The following is a 12,661-nucleotide window of genomic DNA, read 5'->3' as shown; positions in this document are numbered from 1 at the left end:
TAGGGCCCTTACATGTACTTTTTGCTAAACTTTTATTAAATTGATGTGAAAATGTATAAGTTTCATGATTTTAATTAATTAGACTTGCTTTATGATTAAGAAACTTGAATAAAATTATTAAAAGGAGTGGAGACAAAAAAAAATAATCCAGAAAAATGTAAATAGAAATAGTGGAATTTATTAAAGCTGAATTAAATGCTTGTTTATATTAATGTGTTTCATTTAAAGTAATGTTTATGTGTATAAAGAAAAGCATCTATATGAATTGTGTGCCACATTCCAAGTCATTTGAAGTCATAAATAGCCTTGTATTGTATAAAAATCTTGCCGAATAAATGTACAGTAGCACTACATCAGAACAGTTGAATATCTATTTCAATTTATTTGGTCAGTATAATTAAAGTATCATCTTCATTTCAAATGAAAGAGGAGAGCAGCATTCTCTTGCAACATACAGTGGAAGCAAGTCAAAGGCGACTGATTCTGGTTAAAATCACTGAATCATAAACAAATCAGTGCATAACTACAACTGTATACGGTGAATATTATTATCATATTCGAGTCAAATAAATGAATTTCTCATGTTCATTACAGTTACATGTACCTATCTCTACTGTGTGCTGTATTAATATTGTACTCAAATAATAGGATTGTTGTTAGCAAATTCAAAAATGTCTGCCGTCATAATAATAAAAAGTCCTATTTGTTTCAATCTACACAAAAACTATGTTCCGAACCCCAGCGAGCTGCGTATCTAGCATTTAAGACATCTTAATAATGATGCTACCTTCAAGATACTTTCATTTGGTCAAAATCTTAAAGGCATTCCCATAATGCATTGCAAACTCCATTGGAATCGATTGTCTTCTGTGTGTACCACTATTTGTAAGATGAGTTGTGGCTTAACAAAATGAGTCTCATCCAAGTTCAACCAAAAATGACAATTCTATCACTTACTCATTCTCTTTCTTCAACTGAGCACAACAACAAACAGTGATTGGTACCCACTGACTTCCATAAATATTACTATGGAAGTCAATGGCTACCGTCAACTATTTGATTACAAACCTTCTTTAAATATCTTTTGTGTGTGTGTGTGTGTGCGTGTTCAGCAGGTGAAAGGAATTCATACCGGTTCGGATCAACTTTAGTGTGAGTAAATTACAGAATTGTAATTTTTAGGTGAACTGTCCCTTTAAGAGACAGCAAAGGCAGCTCACTAAACTTTGGAACAAAGTCAAAGCGTGTCCTGTGTAGATTAGGTAAAGTTGTATGCATCTTTTTAGTCTATTGAAGCTGGGAGCTGATCTGGGGTCAGAGGTCGTGAATGATGAGCGCTGCAGTGCTGTATTAACACTGATCCGAAGTTAGTGCATTAGGCAATGATCTTTACATTCAATAATGTCATTTAGCGAAGTGAATAGGAAGCACTGCTTAAAAATCAATGTGAAGGAAATCCTCCTTTTAAGAATATTTGAATGCATTTTGTTTTAAATGAAAAGATGCTTTCTATGCACAGCATTGCTTGTTATAAAGACGAGATTAATTCAGATTCGATCCTGTTTCTTAATGCACATTCCTGGTCCTTCAACAGCACATATCATTCTGAAAAAAACAAATGTTTAATTTCTTTATCCTTCGTCAAAATGTCATCCAAGACTGAAAGTACTCATCCTACATATTTATTCTTATCAAATACCCTGTTTCTTTCAGTAATGCATCATATTATGCAAGTAAAATGAATTGTGAGCCAAGTTTCAAGTTTACTTTAATTCCAATGCCTTCATGCACCAGCCATCATCTCAGTGTCAATCTTCTCATCTTCTGCTCTTCTTCTCATCCTCTTCCTCCGTCACTGGATTCCCACCAGTTCAGTGATGGGTGGTGCAAACACCATCAGCTCCTGATATTTGTGGAAGAACAGACGCAGACGGGAGACATAACCGTCCTCCAGATACGGCAACTTCTTCTCCTTCAGATACCGAGACACTATAGGCTTCACCTGAGACGATTAACACATGCATATCCATTATTAACATTCATTTACTAGTAGATATATTCATTTGTTTATAACAATTTGTTTATCATTTTAAATTAATTTTGTTTGAATAATGTTGCTTCATTAATTTATTTTTTGTGAATTGTATTGTTAATATTAATACTATGTTTATCCTGTATTTTAATTTAAATTATTTTAATATTTTAAATATTCTTAGTAATTTTTACTTATACATATTTATTACACATATTATTACACATATTAGATTATTTTAATTAATCTAGATTAATATTAGTTCATTAATATATTCATTTTTGATAATCATAATGCTACTTGATTTGTTAATGCTGCATGTTAATTTTATTGAAACAAATGCAATGATTTATTGTTTTAAATGATTATACTTTTTCCCTTTTTTATTCTGCATTTTAATCTAAATATTAAGTTATCAATAACGTGTACATTAAACCGATTTCTTTTACTTGCATATATATATATATATATATATATATATATATATATATATATATTTATATATATATATATTATTATTATTATTATTTTTATTTTATTTTTTGAATGTCCTTATCCATTAGTATTTTCTTTCTAATTAATCTTGTTTGACTAATGTTGAATTTAATTCAATTATTAATTCAATTATTACTTTTTGTGAATTCTATTTATACTTAATATGTTAAAGTTGCATTTTAAGTTAATTTAATAAATTATTTACAATTATTTTAAATATTCAATTATTTAAAAATTTTATATTGTATATGTAATATATTATTTATATTATATAAATAAATATACATTTTATATACTATTATAATTATATCTTATAAATTATTAATTTAAATAACTTATTACATGTTCCCTATGTCTTGCCTGGACTTTTATGTTGAAGTGTTTCCTGTGCCTTGTTTGTAGTCTGTTTGTTTATTGGTTCCTCTTGATTTTTGTCAGGTTGTTATCTCGTTAAGCTGTAAATATATATCCCTTGCATTTCCACTTGTCCTGCCTGCACATTGCATTATTCAACTAAAATGCTGCATAAACATTTAGAAAAATATCAATATTAAATAATAAATTAATCAAAACAATTAAAATAAGTTAATTTATAAATGTAATTAAAAAAAAATTGCAATTGCTGTGGCTGTCAGTATGAACGCTGACCTTCAGGCACATGTTGTCAGACAGGAATGGGAAGAGGTGATGCTCCACGTGGCAGCTGATGAGGGAATGGCCGAAGGTCCAGTCCAGCAGTGGGTTTCGGGGAAGGTTCAGGACTCCGTGTGTCATCTGGAAGATGCGTTTGGGACGCTGAGAGGCAGAAAACATTGCCAGGCCGATGTGCTGCATAAGGGGAAACACAGAAACCAAACATGTTCAGGGCTCAAAAAGATCCCACTGACACCATAGGAGCCCAAACTAGACAAAACTGATGTAAACACACAACACAATAGCACATACAAGCATTTATCACACACACATACTGTAACACACTGCGACTATGAACAGAGCTACACAGCATTCACTCCTAAACAAAGGTCTCACACATCGCTGTGGGTCTCAGAGCTGACGGCTGCCCTTTAAACCAAACCAAAATACCTCAGAGGATCAGCACAATACAAGAGTACATTCTCCCTTAGCTCTGCCTGGGAAAATCATGCGTGAATTGTTCTCCGCCGTTTTATGTTTTTCTACAAACGAACCCTGTGAACCTCCGCGAGCAGCAGAGGAGAACAAAGCCGCATTGAGCAGGTCTCGCGGGAAACGATGGAGAGACACACACAGACAGGGATGGACTGATGCAGACTGAATAGCTTCGAACGTTCACACTCAGAATGATTACTCTTATGAGCCTTAGAGAGACGACAGAATAATGTAGTTCTGAAGTGTTACTGTACGGCCAGAGAGTTTGTTAGTGGACTGTGTGGTGCTCTGTTAAAAGTCAGGATCAATGCAATACTAGCAGTCTTTTAACTATCACCACTGTACCTTAACTTAACAGTTTTTATATTTTCTGTAGACAAGCAGTGTAAATATGAGCAACCATAGCATGCAAAACCAACTGTTTTAATGTTTAGTGAAAAGTGGAATAGATCCTTTAGTTTATATTTTCCGAGCATGCAAAAAACACTATGACAGTCAAAAAACTACTATATTTACAATACTTTATATTTTCTGATAATTCAAAAAAAAAAAAAAAAAAAAAAAAAAAATTAAGTAATGCAAAGCCAATTGGAATTATTTATTCTTAGATTTTCTGAAGATGTCATATAAACAATTTAGTTTTCACTTTCTGAACATGCACAAATTACTAATTAATTTTCTAAAGATAAGTAGTGTAAATGTATATTTTCTGATCATGCAAACAACTGTTTTATATTTTCTGACGATAAGTAGTGTAAATAATTACTTTTATATTTTCAGAGCATGTAAAAACAATTACAGCATGTAAAAGAACAATATTTTCATATGTATATCAAGTGATATTCTCGATTTAATTTTCTGAGCATGCAAAAACAACTACAGATTTCTGCTTATAAGTGGTATAAAATATATAATTTATATTTACTGAGAATGTCAAAACAGCCATAGACTACTAAATTTTTTATATAATTGGTGTAAATAATTTAATTAAATTTTCTGAGCATGCAAAAACAACTGAACATACAAAAACAGTTGTGCTAGTGTTGTGTGACGCAATTGTCTAAAGCAATTGTAGAAAGCATGCAATTCCAAAAAATAATCAAAATCAGGTGCACAACCAAAAAACATATATCATAATCATATATTAAAATGCATCTAGCATTTCTCTATGATGTATATCTCACCTGAAATATGTTAACGTGTATGTACGGCAGGGAGAACATGGCTCTGCACAGAAGCATGACCACCAAAGCAGAGATACACGAGAGTCCTGACACACACCTGAGCAGGTAATACTGAGAGAAAAACCCCAGACACACACACAGGACGGTGCGCACAATCTGGAACGGAGACTGACCCTTCAGCTGACCTGAAACACATGAGAGAATATGTTTCACTGATGATGAAGCTAGTATCAGCGAATACACTCAACAGTCAAATGTAAATTTATGTAAATGTACATCAGCTCAGAGCTAAATGAACTCGGTTGATGTGGTGTCCAAAGCAAAAAAAGGGCCTCACCGATGGCAACGATGGGTGTGATGATGGGATGGCCAGCGGCGCGATGAACAGGTAGATGGATCGAGGAAGGAAGGGGATTTTCCAGGTGCTGGAGTCTCCCAGACCGATGACATTAGTGTGAGCGTGATGCATCTTGACGTGAGCATGAACACCAGCCCGAGCTGAGAACGAGCCGCACACCTGAGAAACACCAGAGAGGAGCAGCAGTCATACGATGCATGCAGGGGTACAAAAGACACCGCATTTCATCAACATCTACCCTCATTTAAGAGTTTTTAGATTTTGAAGCATTTAAAACAGAAAAGAAAAGATGTAAAAATGTAAAATAGAGAACTGTGAACTCATTCAACTGTAAGTACAAGACTCTTTGTACAGACGGTCAAATGTTCAAGCTTTCACTGAAGCTCAAGCTGATCTTTAGAACACCTCAAATCATGATGGATTTTAATTTAATGTGATGACTGAATACATTTTTTTACTTAAATTTTCAATCATTGAATTAAAATATGAATTAAATTAAATTAAATATTTATATTATTAAATATTTATATTCTAATATTTACATTAAATGATTTACTATATACATATAGGGTTAGGGTTATATATATATATATATATATAGTGACATATCTTTATCAATACATTTTATCCTTTGCAATTTATTACAAATGTATCCTTTGTAATTAAAATAATACATTAATTTGTTTCAATTATTCAATATTTTATTAACTAATTTAATCAAGCTAATCAATTAATTTAATTATTCAATATTTTAATGAATATTAAAATAATTAAAAAATAATAAATATTGAAAATTTTAAATAGTAGATAGCAAAAACAGTAAAGGAATTAACAAATTAATATAATTAATAATGCAAACTATTTAATGGAAAATCAGATGTTCTTGCTTTTTGCAAGATGCTTTTTTCATTCATATTTTCAGTGCTGCTGTCTTAAAGCATTACAGAGAAATTAAGGAATACTAATAAAATCCGATTCATTGGACTCAAACTGATGAGCTAACATAATTTGCAATAAAAACTGCTTATACATTTATAAAGTTGAATAACTCTTTGGGGGCCCACTGTGTTTGTGTGTTCAGACTGTTACCATAGAATATGATCAACAACATGACTCTTGCATTCTTGAGAGGATGGAAACTGTAAATGAACCTCAATCCTCTTTATCCATGAAGTTAATTAATGAAGACTTTATCAGCTAAATTCTTTCCATTGCATTTTCATATTACAGAGAGAATGTTGTGAAACACACTCTGCTTTAAACATCAGTACAAAAACTCCTGATGACCCAAAACACATGGAATTAAAGTAAAAATGGAAACTAAAATTAAATTAATGTAAAAATGGAAAGTACTGTGGCAGTATCAAGACTCAGAAATGGCAAAACCATGGTTCTTTTGGTGCTTTTTCATGTAATAAGTATATTATTTTACTACTTTGTAACAATAGATTCGCAATGTTTAATTATTTCACATCGCCAGCAAATCTCACTTCGATGAAGAAGACGGCCCAGAAGTCGGTCCAGGCCGGAGACTCGCTGAGCGCGCCGTGACTGGACAGATGTGTCCCTTTAACGGTGATGACAGCGTGAGCAATGCCCATTATCAGCAGACCCAACAGGAAATACAGCGGCTGAGACGAACCCAACAACAGGAACCCTGCAAACACAAGAACATCAGTGTAACAGCGCAGGGACATCTACATGACATTTATGATCCATAATCAAAGCTATGACACAAAATGCTTGCTTTATGTATTAACAGGTTTAGAAATGAGTTGAGAAAACACTATAAAAAATTGAGGTAGAAATGATTTTTAGTCAGAAATTGCTAAATTTCACAATTAATTACAGATAAATATCAAGTAGCACAATGAATGAAACTGAAATTTTGATGTAGAAAGACTGAAGTAGTTTTTTCTTGTAAAGCATGCTCCAGTAAACTTTTACATTAAAGGGACGTTTATATGACAACGATGGTACTAAAAAGGCCAGTTGATGGTGATGTCACTTTGTAAAAAAAATATAAAGTATTTTTAAAGTTTACGTTTTCAGAGATTACATGGAGATGATAACGGATGATAACAAAGTGTACGTTTTTAAAAGAAAACGTGCACTTTGAAACCCATTTTCAAAACACACAAACAGTTTTAAAAACATTTTAGTTGAAAAGTGTGTCGCATAAACGCCCCCTAAAGGTAGATTTGATATTTCTTAAATAAAGTAAAAGTTTTGCATTCATTGAATATTTTTCACAGTGAATACAGTGAATTTTGGCATCTGCTAAGTAAATACATGTAAGTCACTTTGAATTCATGTTTAATTTGGTGTCTTTTTAAAACTAAATGAGGTATTTTGATGGGAATGTCTGGAGAACAATGCTTCCGTACGGGGAAAGTTTGAGTGTGATTATCTGATTGTTTAGCTGTTTAATCAGCCCATGGTTATATTTAATGTAATGCTTTTGAGTATCATAATGTATTATTCGTGATGTCTGATATAGTTTGGTGATACAGTAAACTACTTTCTCTCATGGGAAACAATAAAAAGTAAGATTAAACTTAAGCGACTAGTACTATAATCACATAATTATATAAAAACATATTAAAACAAAGTATCTGTAGTTCATGCCTTTTTAAAATATCTAGGTGTCATTTGTTTTGCTTTTTTTGCGCTCTTAAATATTTCTTTCATCCAAAGACTGGAGAAAATGCTACACAATTTCAAAAAGATGATGCTAAGTATTAAATTATGCTATGTCCTGTTTTTTTGGCTAGTGCAATACAGCACAAAATTATCTTTTTTTCGAATTATTTAGCAGTCTTGACCTCCATCACTGGCTTCTCTCTGAAAGACGAGTCAGTGGCGTGAGTGCTGCAGGAAACTGGATCCGCCCAATGGGAGGGAAGCTCTCAGATCGAACCGGTCGCCATGACAACCACCCCCATAGGAGCCTTGGTAATTTGGATATTAAAGGGATAGTTCACTAAGAAATTAAGATTCTGACATCATTTACTCACTTGTTCCAAACCTGTGTGGTGTTCTTTATTCTATTGAATGGTTAAAAAAAAAAAAAAAAAAAAAAAATATTATTAAGATTGTTGTAAACCAAACAGTTTCTGATGAGGGGAGTCTGGCCTTCATTCTTTTGTTTTTAGCAGAAGAAAGAAATTCATAAAGGTTTGAAACAAGTGACTAAACATGACATCTTTTTTTGGGATGAACTGTCCCTTTAACTGTAGCCGTGTCTGAAAGCTTTAAAAGCTTTACTATATACAGAAGCTGATTTGTATGGATTGAAAGTCAAAGAACATTTGGCACAAAACTGAAGTTGTTGTTTTTTTTGCGTCAGTGTTAAAGCAAAGTTTCACCCAATAACCGGCTGACACACAGTCACACCCCTGGACTGCGTGACTTAATAAGTCAACAATTTGTTTTAAATGCACATTATCCAAAACTCTACATTAGTACATTACACACCTTTACACACTCATACAGACTGAAGTACACACAAGTATGTGTTGGAATGAAAACACTCACAACTTAAATCAAAATGCTAATTTTTTCTATCTAAAGCAAGAGACAAATTTGTATTCAGTTGTTAATAGTAATTTCCGCACACACATAAACGTTTATGTTGCCTACATCATTAATAAATAAATATATCAATATAAAATATTATGCAAAACAGATTATTAGATTTTTTATTTAATTTCTTTTTGTTGTTGTTGCTAGAAAATACTACTTCAGTATTTCTACTTAAATACTTTACATTTCTTTTCATTATTTGTAAATTTATGTATGTAAACTATTTCAAAAATGTTTCACCCCAGACATGAATGAAAAAAAAAAGGAAATTAAATTGGAATTATATTTCAAAGCCTTATATATGTATGTATGTGTGTGTGTGTGTGTGTGTGTGTGTGTGTATTATACACTAATGAAAATTGAAAAAAGATATGGTGGGTAATTTGAATTTAAAATGTAAACTACACAACAGACTCGAAGTAGGAGTTATTTTGAGTTTATTTGATTTGTTTCAAGATTCTCCCAAAGAGACTGTGTCTAGTCAGTTTTTTTGTGTCGATAATGAAACAGTGGTCAAAGTGAGTGTACCTGCCGGTAAACTGATGAAGGCTGCGGTGAGGATGCTGCAGTCTATTCCTCTCCTCTCCCACCAGCTGCTCTCTCTCACACTCTTCTGCACCAGGCGCGTGAGCTCCATCATCAGCGTCTCGCGCTCCGCGTCCGCGTGCGGCTTCCCGTGCGCTCCGTCCCCGTGTCCTTCACCATCCCGGGACGCGGGATCTCTCCACTCCTCAGAAATGTTCTGCATGCTGGCGCTAGAGTTCAGAGACGCATGGCGCACGCTCGCACTCTCCGTCCGGTCCGGGGAACAAGAGTGAGGGACTTTAGTGCTGACTGCGCTAAAAACGCGCTCACTCGGTCTTTCTCGTTCCCACGGCGACGCCTTTGGCAGGAGTGTCCTCAATGCTGCAAGAGCCCTGCGTCATCTCCTACAAGAACAACACACACACACACGCGCGCGCGCACACACACACACAGCTATAAATTAATTTTAAAACCAGAAAAAGTAATGGTTGCATCCAATTAAACAATTTAACGCAAAACTACTGTGCATAAATTAAACAAATGTATGCTCAAGAAGACAAATAATAATAATAATTTACACAGGAATTCTGCTATTTGTGTGTAAACAAATAAACAAAAACCTGTCAAATCACTCACACACACAATTTATGCAATAATAGTTTTATGAATGATTTATACAGAAATTTGTTCAGGATGGCTTAATTAACAATTGACAGATATTTGACTATTTATTTTACTTACACAGAAATTCAGCAAATGTTATGGTTTTCAGTAAAAAAAAAGTGTTGCAAATTTGATAAAGCTGTTTGACAAAAGTTTAATTTTTGTATATTATTTATATAAATGAAAGATGGCGATTGACACAAATGGAAATGATCTAAAACAATCGATCAAATCACAAAATCATGCAACAATGTATGTAAAAGCTATTTACACAAAAAATCTCATCTTTCTTGCTCCAACAAAGATGCCCTTGGTCCACAGTGCAGCGAGGGCCCATGTGGTGTCTTGAATTGCAAGAACAACACATTAAAATCTCTCTCACACACACACACACACACACACACACTCCCCCCTCTCTCTCTTTCTCCTCATACAGCTAGAATACATTTACTTTCTCTCTCAGCTGCTGACTCACCCGTGTATTCAGCAAACCCTGTTCTCCTTCCATTCTCTCCCTCTTTTAATCTACTTGGCAGAAGACAATAGAAACATTGCAGCAAAAGAATGAAGTGTCAGAGAGAAAAAAAGGACTGAGCAATTCTATACAGCACAAAGGCTATTTAACATAACAATAAACTTCAAATAACTCAAACACAGGTCAGTAATAATGACTAGTTTATTAAATTGACATTTTAAATCAACTATCCACAATTTGTCACTGAAAACACTGGCATTTGGCTACCCTGAAAACATGTGTCTTGGATCATTTTTAACCCTCAAATACAAAGAAAATATATATAATTTTAAAATGTAATATTTTTTTTTTCTTTTGATTTTAGGGTGAGATATGAACTGACATCAAGGTCAAGGACAATCGTAAAATATAAAGACAATATTTAGAGCATCATGTAAGACTACAAAAGAGGAAAGAGCACAGAATGGAAAACAAAACACTGTGCTTCATGAACAGAAGTAATACAAGAAGAACAAATTTCTCATAAATAATTAAGAGTCGTTTTAAGAATGATTTACACAGAAATGTTTGTATTTAAAATATTTCTCTACAATTTACATAAGAAAATGTTTTACACTTTCTTCATAGAAAATATCTTAAAATTCTATGCTTGACAATGACTGAAAATTTACATTGACATTTTTTAAATACTGTAAATGAGTATAAATGAGCTATGACACAGGAGCAAATAAAGCATTACACTTGTATTCAGACAGATATATAATGTCATGTATTCAGTACATGTAAGAAAGGCTAGCCGTGCGTAGCTGAACTGTGTGGAGATGGAGTGTGATGGATAGACAGATAAAGTAACAAGAGTTATATCAGCTTTCAGCAGGTCAGCCTCTACACCCATAAATGAACAGACACCCAGAACAAACATCTCACCCACTGAGCAAGAGGCTTCGACACACACACACACACACACACACACACACACACACACACACACACACACACACACACACACACACTCCTAGCACCTCTTAGCTGGAGTCAGTCAACATACAATCATCAGAATTCAAAAGATGAAAACTGTAAATTGCCTACCCTTTACATGAGTGAAATGTCTTTTGGCTGGACATTGATGTCCAAAGCTCCATATTTACAATTATGAACAAGAAAAGACTGAATAATTCTTAAATGCAAAATTAATACAAAAAAAAAAACAATGTTAATCTTCAATAATGTGGTACACTAAAGCTCTGATTATATAGATTTTTTGATCCACTAGAAAATCCGTCAGATTCAAGCTGAGATGCCATGTGACCAGGCTTTGTTTCTTGGTCTGAATGTTTAGGGTTGAAAATTGCTTTGAAGATGAACATTTTACTATAAATCACTCTAATTACCTTTGTCCAAAATAAAAAATAAGAGTGCATTAGGAACCACAATTTATTTGATGAACCACAAGATAGTAAATAGCAGGTCAAATTAAAAGTTTGTGTGAATTTAACCTCCAAACTGCAAGGGCATTCATAACCGAAAACCATTGGCATGCAGAATTCATTTTGCAAGCAGAACCTCTTTGTTCACTGTTTTGCTGGCTGGAAAGGGATGTGTTCCACTGAAGAGCTGCAGTTTCACGGTTTTCTCAAGCACAAACACCCACAAAGGCTTTGTTCAAAATGTAGGTATAGACAGAATTAAAAAAAAATGTGAATTGCACTCTGCAACCTGTTTTACTTCCACAGTGGCATGCATTTCAAAGTGAAACAACATTTATTTAGGAAAACAAGTTTGGTGGGATTTGATTTTATCAATCTGCTATTAACTGGACTGGTTTAAAAGTGAAATTCCAAAATGAATTTAAAATGAATGAGAGTTTAATAAAACAATGTGCACGTAACTATTTGTCAGTTATTGAACAGCCTGCACAGTTGTCAGCAGAAAAGCAAAGCCCCTTCACAGGAAGAGCAAATTACTGTATTTTGGGTTTATATTAAGGAACGCATATCCACTCACAAATAACTATTTCCTTAAATTACCATTTGCTGCTTATTGATAGCAAGCAAGGTAGTTGTTTCAGTAATGATGTTTAGGTATTAGGTAGAGTCATGGGTAATATGTGCTCTAAAAGTACTAATAAATAGCTAATATGAATGCTAATAAGCAACTAGTTAATAATGAATAATGTTTCCTAATCTAAAGTTTAACCGTGAAAAAAAAAAAAAAAA

The 12,661-nt window shown here is 33.4% G+C and overlaps 1 pseudogene; it reads right to left on the bottom strand.

The window, feature by feature from the left end:
- Positions 1-357: 357 nt before the first annotated feature.
- LOC113055824 (fatty acid desaturase 6-like) lies at positions 358-9,704 on the bottom strand (annotated as a pseudogene).
- Positions 9,705-12,661: the final 2,957 nt, after the last annotated feature.

The sequence above is a fragment of the Carassius auratus genome, chromosome 37, assembly GCF_003368295.1.
Source record: "Carassius auratus strain Wakin chromosome 37, ASM336829v1, whole genome shotgun sequence".
Lineage (NCBI taxonomy): Eukaryota > Metazoa > Chordata > Actinopteri > Cypriniformes > Cyprinidae > Carassius > Carassius auratus.
This window is presented reverse-complemented; position numbering and strand designations above follow the sequence as displayed.